An 11,116-nucleotide genomic window follows, 5' to 3' on the forward strand; every position below is an offset into this window, starting at 1 on the left:
GACAAGGGGTGGGAAGCAGGGGTGGGGTGGGGTGGGCGAGGGGCAAAACGAGGGTTTTGCTACAGGCAACCACGTCCTCTGCAAAGCACAGTTTTGTAGTGCCGCCGTTTTTGTGCCGTTTTTTGACTTGCTCGCTTGCGGACGTAACTGTAGCATGTGTATCAATATTAAGAAACTGGAAGACTTCTACTAGGGGGGTATGTGTGTGTGTCGCACAAGGCTTTAAATGTTTGCCATAACTGTAGCAATGGGGATTATTATTATTTTGTATTTTCCTCCTCCCCCATCCCAATATCTCCGTTTCTTCTTTCTTTACAAGAAAACCAAATTACAATCTGTGAGCAATTTTTGCAAGAGTCGCAGGCAGGCCTAGAACAGGAGATCAGAGCAACCGGCTCCAAGAGGATTCTGCAGGATTAGAGGGCCTCGTTCGTAGGGTGAGGTGAGGCTTAAACTTAATAGTAGCGTGTCAGAACACCCACAGCCTCCCTTGGGCTGGTGAGTGTAGTCAGGGCTGTGTTTATGCTGTGATTCCGTGTGAGCACGGAATGTTGTGCTAGCTACAGAATCCAACCCCTTGATGTACCTCAGTTATAAAGCGGGAGGGAAAGGGCTGTCAGTGCCCTGCCTAGCTCTTCCACCGTCTCTGCGATTGTCAAGAGAGGAATAAACAAAACAGAATAATGAAAACTGCAGAATAAGAATTCTGCAACACGAGATCAAATATGCAAATGGAGCAGTTTTGCATTCAGGTATGCAGGTTGCAGAATCCCAGCTTTTACTTGGCGCAGAATTTTACTTAGTGTCCCATTGGACCTGATTGGGTCTTACTTTTAAGTAGGCATGCATAGGATTGGGTCCCACAAAACTTTGGTGCCCTTGTAGGCTGGAGACAGACTCAAGTGAGAATTAGTACTGGTGCCATAGAACCATCAATGCTCATTGCATGGGCATTCCTCTCTTGTTTCCTTATTGTCTTTGGTCAAGCAGGTTTCAGAGGGGGTTTTTTCTGAAGCACAACATAAACTCGGATGGCCTGTTTGACCAGAGAAAACTGGGGTAAATAAAGGACTACACACCATGAGAAACGATAGCTCTGTTATGCCACTTTCAGCTCACTGATAAAGCCATAATCTTTATGCTGCTATAGAGGGAAAAGTGCTGGTCTAGGACTTTTGCATATCCCCAGTCCTTCTTGGATTGCCACCTATAGCACGATGAAGCCAAGGTGCAGCCAAGGTTCTTTGCCATTCCTTTGCTGGAATACAATCTTAAATATTGAGACAATCAATAGTGTACCACCTAATTGTTATTTCCTCTCTTTTCCGTTCCTTCTCTGTCCCTGCTGCCTGTTTACCTTTCTAGCAATCTTACATTTGCAGAAGTTGTTTGTCTGTAGCAGGCACTACCAAAAAAATTGGCAGACTCAAGGATGCTTTTGCCTTTCTCTGAGCCTTTGGTGGCGATGGGCCACTGGGATGACAAAGAACCATTTTGGGCTCCGATTCTTCCTTCACTAGCTCTTGCACTTGGGAAGAGGGTAGTCCCTTGTCAAGAGGATGCCCCAACCTGTAGCTCTTCCACCTTGTCTGTGTTCCTCGTGGGAGAGGAAGGGGCAGGGGTGCAGAGCTCATTGCCATCTGTAGTAGCAATAACATCCATTACTATGCTTTTTTATGGGTAGCTTGGTTCATCTTTCCCATGAAGTGTATCCCCTGTGACAAAGGCCACCAAAGTCTTTGGCTTTGAGTATAGTTTCCAGGGGCTGCTGCCCTCACTCACTCAACTCGCCAAACCCTGCTAACTTGCTTAATCAGTGTGTGAAGCTCCTCTCTCCCCTCTGTTAAACAGGAGGTCACCTTCTAACAGTGCTCGCCTGCCTGCTATTCATCACGCTGGAGTTGGTGCGGCCACCTATTAGCAGCCATGCAAACTGCAGCATGACGACAGCCTTACATTTTTATTTATATAGGAAGATAAGGTAGTGATACGTGAGCCAAAGAGTGAGGATGTCTATGTCAAGGCATCTTAATGCTGTGTTTTATTAAGATCAGGGTGGTTAGTTGTGATGCCTTTTAAGAGAGCCCAGTTCTTTGGAAGGGGAGATAGAGATGGCTCAATTTTGTTTTCTCCCCATTTCTCTTTTTTCCAAGTTCAGTCCACCACATTTCTGCAGCAGTTTGTGAGTTTCTTTGTTTTCAAAAGTGTTCATGAAAATTTATCAGCATTTTAGTACACATTTCTCCTAATGCACACATTTTGCAAGACAATTTCTGAACTGTAATGCATTTGTTATTTTCACAAATACTGTACATGCATATCAATGCACACTTCCCTCCAATGTATGCTGGGTGGGTTATTATTATTATTATTATTATTATTATTATTATTATTATTATTATTTTGCATACATTATTTGGTTAGAGAACTACTTTGCAAAATTCAGAGAAGTGTAAATTTCAAAGGGCAGCTGCGTTTCGATTCACAAATTGTTTCCAGAAGTATGAATTAGGTAGGTTTCCCTTAAAATGTGGACCAAGTCGGATTTCTTCTCTGTCCCTAGTCATGAAAGAGCAGGTAGAAATCACAGTGGTTTTCATCCTGATCTTGTGCAGCCCTCTTTGCACTTCCAGCTGCTAGAAATGAATAAATTCTATCTGTAAAGCAGATTTTGGAGGGGATTCTTTCTTTTTAAACAAAAAACAACAAAAAAGCAGGCAGCTAGGGTGGATGCTTTGCAATCTGCTGCAGCACTTTAATGCAATCATGTGGTGTCCTAAGCACTGCCTTTCAGGAACTAAGCTGCCCACTGCATCGGCAGAGATACAGCTTTCCATTTTTAACAGAGACTTATAGCCCTCCCTCTCACCCAAACGATGAGATGGTGAGCATCATTTCCTCATCTCATTTATTATTTTAATAGCATGCCACTATTATTCCTATTTTACAGATCTTGAAACTGAGGGCTGTATCCAGCGTTCTCTGTCTACTGGTGCAAAGGCTCTTTGCACTGTCCAACCAGGGAGTTTTAATGTTGCACAACGGAGGAATCCAGCGCAACAGTTGCCCTAGCAGACTGCCCTGGCAGTTGCCCTGGCACAATCTGTTGTGCGAGAAAGTTGCTAGCGTCCTGCTTAAGCCTTCTGCTGCGCAACAATGTTCTGCCGGCACTTAGCCAGCGAAGCAAGGAGATCGCTAGGTGACTTTAACTTTGCGCTATGTGCAATGTTGCGCTCTCCATGAGCAAATCCAGAAAAATTACCCCTTCCAATTTCAAACCTGCACTCCCAGCCAGGGCTAGAGACCTGGTCTAATCCAGCAAGACAAACCTTATGAATGCATGGATAGGGGGAAAGCCTCCCCTTTAACTTCCTCCTTCATTAAGTGTATGTCCTTTCATAAATATTGCTGCTGGGACAGGAGCCAAAGACAGTACACAGACAATGAGTGGAAATGTATTGTACCCAGAGCCAGCCCTGCCATTAGGCAAAGTAGGACAATCGCCTCCAGCAGCAAATGTTGGAGGGTGGCAGTGACAGAACCCTGTTGTGCCTCTTCAGGCACCCCCTTGTCCATGCCCCTGTTGGAGATCAGAGCTGTGTATGTGCCACTTGACCAACCATGACCCCTGTAAGCTAGCCTGCTGCCCTCAGGTGCAACGGAGGATACAATCCCATTGCCAGTGTTGTAGTGAGATTTAACTGCCAGTCTAATCAGTTTATGTTTGTGGAACAGGAGGGACACCATTTTGTCCTTGGCCTTTGGCCAGCTCTGGATGTATCCAAAAGTTGTGGTTCAAAGGTGCTGTGGGATAGCAGCAGGGATGCGGGTGGCGATGTGGTCTAAACCACCGAGCCTCTTGGGCTTGCCGATCAGAAGGTTAGCAGTTCGAATCCCCATGATGGGGTGAGCTCCTGTTGCTCTGTTCCAGCTGTTGACAATCTAGCAATTCGAAAGCACACCAGTGCAAGTAGATAAATAGGTACCGCTGCGGCGGGAAGGTGAAGGGCTCTGGTTTCCATCATGGTGATCCGTTGCGCCAGAAGTGGTTTAGCCATGCTGGCCACAGGACCCAGAAAGCTGTCTGTGGACAAACGCCAGCTCCCTCGGCTTGAAAGTGAGATGAGCGCCACAACCCCATAGTCGCCTTTGACTGGACTTAACCGTCTAGGGGTCCTTTACCTTTACCTTTATGTGGTAGCAGTACTCTGTTAAGGGTGTCTTGTGCCCATGTTCTGAGATAATTGTTTGGGGGATCTATGGTTTATTGGAGACCTGCCCTCAGGCTGCCTGCAGTAGGGCTGGTCCTACCATTAGGCAGAGCAAGACAGCCATTTTGGGTGGCAGGTGCTGTGTACACCATGAGACCTGGTATGTGCCCCCTAAACCAGCCTGTGGCTTTTGGCTTCAGTGAAGGCCACTGTCTCATTGCCAGTGTGGAAGAAAAACCCAGCTGTCCTTCTGGTCAGCTTTCATACATGGAATTGTGAAGAGTAGGGGTGGGTGTGTCGTCTTGTCCTTTGCCTCAGGCGGCAAAATATATTGAGCTTCTGAAGGCCTGTGGCTACCAGAAGAAGTTCTGAAATGGGGACAGCCTTTACAAGAAGCTTCCCTTGCACTGCGACCCTCCCCTACCCAAACAGCAGGCAAATAAATGTAAAAGGTAGCCCCTGCATGGTGATGCTGTTTAAAGCGCACACACTTTCAGAAGAAAGCAGATTTCCAATCGAACCCGTTGGTGCTAAGAGACTGAGGATGGAAGATGAGATGCAAGAGGGGAAGGAGGCCAAGTGGCCCACACATTCCTCCCTCCTCCGAAGTCAGGCAATAATTTTTTAAAAGGGGTTTTGTTCTCCATCCTGCATAGACTTGGAACAATTCTGCTGCAAGCCTTGGAAGGCGTGTGTGTGTCTTCCTAGACATTTTGATCGCTGTGAGCTTCACGGTATCCTTTTCTTAACCATGGAAATCTGGGGCGGAGGAAGGCGTCGTTCCCTTCCTTGCTTTCCCTTCTTGTCTGTCCTCTCAGTGTGATGGTGTTTTTTGCGGGTGGAATCCTGTATGGGACTTTGTACATACAGCTTTGATGGTACTAAAGCAAAACAACTTAACAGTGCTGTTTTTCTTGGAAAAAGAGGTGCCAGAAGTCACCATAAATATCTCCCTTCTTCTCTTAGAATGGCAATGACTCCCACTTGAGAGGTGCCAGGACTGAATTCTGGCAAGTTCCGGCTGGAAAAAAAAGCCCTGCAACTTAAGGATCCACTGGACCTTGATTGCAAGAGATTTCTGCTATTTAAAAATAAATAAATAAGGGAACTCAAGGAGCTCACACCAAAACTGGAAACACCCACCATTGATGATACAAAGATTCAAAGACAGCACAATACCTTAGGCATGTTGACTCAGAATTGAGTCCTGCTGCGTTCAATGGGTCTTATTCCTGAGTAAGGGAACATCTAGACTGTTGCTATTTTCCAGTGGGACTTCAGTCACATGCTGGCAAAGACTGGGAGGTCTTACGCAACAAACTGGCTTCCCCCTTTCTGCGATAAAGAAAAGTTTCGGGGCAAAGCAGTGGGAAGTGTGGGTTACACTAGCTTTGACACAACGGCCCTCTTAGTATTGCTCAGCCACTTCCAAAAAGTGCCGGGTTTTTTTGCTGGTTTCCATTTTGAGCCTAGTTCAAGGAAGGTTGCTGAGTTCAGTCAAAGGACTCTTAAGCATCCCTCCCCTGCCACTGTGTCTGTCTTGAGGAAACTACCACACTGGGAGGAAAAGCCAGTCTCTCACAGCACTGAGAGCTCTCCGTGTTCACACAAGGTGGGGAGCCAGCTCAAAGGCCACTAAAGCAAACAGATAGGGAACTCCAGATCTCCAAAGCTGAGTCTTAAATGTAGGGCCAGGGAGGCCTGCAAGAGTTGCTGACATGACTTGTTTGTTTCAAGTGTACATGTGGAGACCTCCAGTTGGATTTCACACATTAATAAAACCTATATTTATACGGTAATGTTCTCTCTCGTTTCTGGAGGATCTGTGAAAACTGCATGGCGGTAGAAGGAGGTCTGCTTCTGTGTTCCTAGAATGATGCACGGTTTTGGCATCCCAATTTCTGCGCATTTCATGGGGAACAGAGAGAATCTTGTTATTTACTTGCCCTTCACCCTAATGTTCCACAAATAAAATGCAACATTAAAAACAACTTCCAATACAGAAACAAGGTGGGTTCTAAAGATATGCATTTCAAGCAGCCTCTTACAGCAATCGAGGTACCATTCTGTGTCATGTGCAGAGGCGAGATACTATTGAGGTTCCAAGGGCTACTGTGCCTTTGAGTAAAAGCTTCCTTTTTTGTAGCTTCTGCCCACCCTTTTACTGCTTCCTGTTTAAGACCATCCTCTTAAATTTGTAACCTTCCAGATAGAAGTTCTAATGGCAGTCCATCATGAAAAGACAAACAATGTAAAAAGCTGATCAATAAGAATCAGAAATAATAAAATAGCAGGTGGAAACACAATAAGGGAGAAAGCTTAAAGCATACTGTGGCTTTAAAGGACTAAAAGAAACTGGGGACTGGGGGGGGGCACAATTTAGTGAATAATTGTCACTTAATTTCCTTAAGTGGTAGTGGAGATATGCATAAGAACCTTATTTATGAAAGGAGGGAGGAATGATGTACCGTATTTTTCGCCCCATAAGACGCACTGGCCCATAAGACGCACCTAGATTTTAGGGGGGGAAATAAAGGAAAAAAAATTTATTTTCCCCCTAGGTGCGCTGCGCTACACCAGGAGCTTGGGGCGTGCTGAGCTCAGCGCGCCCCAAGCTTCTGCGTGCCGGCAAGGTCTCCGCTAGCGTGGGAGAGCCGGGCGCCTCTCCCAGGGCTAGCGGACCCCTGCGCTAATCCAGAAGCTTGGGGCAAGCTGAGGTCAGCGCGCCCCAAGCTTCTGCGTGCCGGCAAGCAGTCCACTGCCGCCCCAAGCCTCGCGCACCCGGCAGGAGGTCCCACCGGGTGCGCGAGGCTTGGGGCGGCAGCGGACTGCTTGCGCGCACCTAGAAGCTTGGGGTGTGCTGAGCTCAGCGCGCCCCAAGCTTCTGCATGCCGGCAAGCAGTCCGCTGCCGCTCCAAGCCTCCCGCACCCGGTGGGACCTCCTGCCGGGTGCGCGAGGCTTGCAGACACTCGCACGAAGCAGGGGGAGCCCTCCAGAGGGCTCCCCGTGCTTCGGGCGACAGGCTGCCGCCCCAAGCCTCGCGCACCCGGTGGGACCTCCTGCCGGGCGCGTGAGGCTTGCAGGCATTCGCCCCATAAGACGCACCCCGATTTCCCCTTCATTTTTGGAGGGGAAAAAGTGCGTCTTATGGGGCGAAAAATACGGTATTTCTGCCCTGTTCAGTCATTCATGCAGGCCCAGGAAACTGGAAAAGCTGGAAAACTCTTCTTAGTCACTTCTCAATAAGATTCCCTCCCCTCAGTCCAAGACCCAACACTGCTTAAGGGTGTTGGGCGACTGGCAGAGAGAATGTGGATGAGGAGAGCTGCTGCCAGTCAGTGTCAAGAATACTCAGCTTGATAGGCCAGTGGTCTGACTCAGTATATGGCAGCTTCCTACACTCCTGTGGGTAAAAATATATTCAGCGGTACCTTGGTTCTCAAACTTAATCCATTCCTGAAGTCCCTTCCAAAACCAAAGCATTCCAAAACCAAGGCAAGTTTTCTTATGGGAAAGTAATGCAAAATGGATCAATGCGTTCCAGACTTTTAAAAACAACCCATAAAACAGCAGTTTAACATGAATATTACTATCTAACGAGACCATTGGTCCATAAAATGAAAGCAATAAACAATGTACTGCAGTCACACAATCAATCAATCAGTAGCTGAACTGGGTTCCACACAGACACAAAAACAAAACAAAAAGAGCTGCAAAAACAAAAATGCAAAATACATATCAAAAACAGATGGACCTCAGCATAACACTCAAAATGGAAGTGTGGCACTCAAATCGTAAGCATAACTCCCAAAACAGAGCACATTCAGCTTCTGAAAAAAGTTCGCAAACTGGAACACTTACTTCCGGGCTTGCAGTGTTTGGGTTCCAAGTTGTTTGAGTACCAGGGCATTTGGGAACCAAGGTACCACTGTAAATATATTTGAAAACCTCAGATTGTTATGGACCTTCAGTTAGAATGTTTATCTGAAAATACATATCACACCTATCCCTGGATGATAATTTGGGTGTTGTTGTTTTTTAAAAAAGTTTTTGTTGAACATTTTTTCACAAAAATGTAGTACAACAAAGTACTACAAAATCACCATAGTGACACAAAGCCATGAGGAAAGTGAGGTGGGCAGTGAGAGACATAATACAGAGGGATTTTTATTATTCTGAAATTGCAGAACTGAGTCAAACCAAAAAGCACAGATGAGATGCTGGATTACAATTAGTCACATCCCAGGAAAAACGTTGAACCTGGATGCAATGAGTCATCAAAGGGCACACCTTGGCGATATTTACATTATCAGGTCAACACACATACAAACACACCTTTTGATATTGGTCGTAGTAAGTGGGCTGTTTCCCCCCTGTTTCTAAACAATATTAAAATACACAAAAAAGGTACAAACTGTATACAAACACTCTATTTCGCGAAGACTGTACCTTAAATTTTTTAAAAATAACCCTGCAGTTTACATCACAGGGAAAAAAATGGTTATACCTGTTAATATCTAGAATGCATTGATTTTTCATGAAATAAAGTGAAGAGAGACTGGTTTATTTGTTTGCTTTATATCCCACCTTTCCTCTCCATAGCTTAAGGTGGCAAATATGGTTTTCCTCCCTCCCCATTTTATCCACACAACAACCCTGTGAGGTAGGCTAAGAGACAGCAACTTGCCCAACGTCACCCAGGGGGCTTCATGGCAGAGTGGGGATTAGCACTCTGGTCTCCCGGGTCGCGGGTGGCGCTGTGGGTTAAACCACAGAGCCAAGGACGTGCCAGTCAGAAGGTCGGCGGTTCGAATCCCCGTGATGTGTTGAGCTCCCGTTGCTCGGTCCCTGCTCCTGCCAACCTAGCAGTTCGAAAGCACATCAAAGGGCAAGTAGATAAATAGGTACCACTCCGGCGGGAAGGTAAACGGCATTTCTGTGCGCTGCTCTGGTTCGCCAGAAGCAGCTTAGTCATGCTGGCCACATGACCCAGAAGCTGTACCTCGGCCAATAAAGCGAGATGAGCGCTGCAACCCCAGAGTCAGCCATGACTGGACCTAATGGTCAGGGGTCCCTTTACCTTTACCTTTTCTCCCAGGTCTTAGTCCAATACTCTGCCACTACACCAGACTTGGCTTTGAGAGTTCTCAATCTTGTTTAAACTTGTACAAAAAGTTGCATACATTCCAAGACACCTGCCTATCAAATATTGTATTAATGGAGGAAGTAAATTACGCACCAGTCAGGTGCAATTCTCGCATCCACATCTATCCAACAGTTCTAAAGGAATAAGGTAATGAAACATTAGGCTGACTGAATACCGGTATATAATTCTCCCACAGACCATTCAATCTCCATTAATTTAGGTAACGACATGAGAAGCGCCTGCTGGATCATGCCAGTGGCCCGTCTCACCCAGAATCCTGTTCTTACAGTGGCCAACCAGATGCATATGGAAAACCCACAAGCAGGAGCTGAGGGCACCTGCAGTTTCCGTCAACTGGTATTCAGAAACCTCCATGTGTAAGAAATGGGTCCAAGCTCAACTTACCGTATTTTTTGCTCTATAAGACTCACTTTTCCCCTCCTAAAAAGTAAGGGGAAATGTGTGTGCGTCTTATGGAGCAAATGCAGGCTGTGCAGCTATCCCAGAAGCCAGAACAGCAAGAGGGATTGCTGCTTTCACTGCGCAGCGATCCCTCTTGCTGTTCTGGCTTCTGAGATTCAGAATATATTTTTTCTTGTTTTCCTCCTCCAAAAACTAGGTGCGTCTTGTGGCCGGTATTTAAGCAGCTACAGAGGTTAGTTCAGGTTGCATACTCCCATCAAATTGCATCCATTTTATATTAGGCAAAGAAAGGATGAACTCATTTGATGCCCTGCATTTCCTTGGGGGATGAGAGACGAGACGCTTTTCACTGCCACGGATTCGGGAGGCAGCCTGAGCACCTGGAACGACTCACTTCCTGCCAGCAGCCAACACCACCCTTAGCTGCTGAGGAAGGCGGCTTGACTAAGAGGCCAAACCAGAAGGGCTGGAACACCATCATTTCTGGTTTCACAGGGAGTGGTGCTGCAGCTTAAACCAGTGTTGCAAATTCTGGCCAGGCACATGGGTGGGTGGTGAGGGATGCTGAGCTGAAACCGATGTGCTGAGCCACATCAAGGGGTAAACGCTGCCGATTAGACTGGTGACATTTGCACATCGCAGTAGGCAAGGGTTCCTGATCGGGCAGCGCAGTGCCACATTCTCCCTGCACTTCCTTTTTGTGCGGTTGGTTAAAACATGCCAGGAAGCCACTATTCTGCTCAGCTTCCCGTGACACGAGGACCTGACATTCTGATTTGTTAGGAAGAGATGTAGCTCAGTGGATTGAATATCTGCCTTGCATGCAGAAAGGCCCAGGATTGATCTCCGACATCTCCAGATAGGGCTGGGAGAGATTTCCCTGGTTGCAGCCCTGGAGAGCTGCTGCCAGTCAGTGTGGACAATACTGAGCTAGATGGACCCAAGGATGGACCCAAGTCATTCTGGACTCACAGCTGTCCATGGAGGCACAGGTCAGTTCTGTGTCCAGGGCAGCTGTTTATCAGCTCCATCTGGTACGCAGGCTGAGACCCTACCTCCCCACAGACTGTCTCGCCGGAGTGGTGCATGCTCTGGTTATCTCCCGCTTGGACTACTGCAACGCGCTCTACGTGGGGCTACCTTTGAAGGTGACCCGGAAACTACAACTAATCCAGAATGCGGCAGCTAGACTGGTGACTGGGAGTGGCCGCCAAGACCACATAACACTGGTCTTGAAAGACCTACACTGGCTCCCAGTACGTTTCCAAGCACAATTCAAAGTGTTGGTGCTGACCTTTAAAGCCCTAAACGGCCTCGGTCCATTACACCTGCAGG

This window comes from Podarcis bocagei (assembly GCF_964188305.1).
Source record: "Podarcis bocagei genome assembly, chromosome: 15".
NCBI lineage: Eukaryota > Metazoa > Chordata > Lepidosauria > Squamata > Lacertidae > Podarcis > Podarcis bocagei.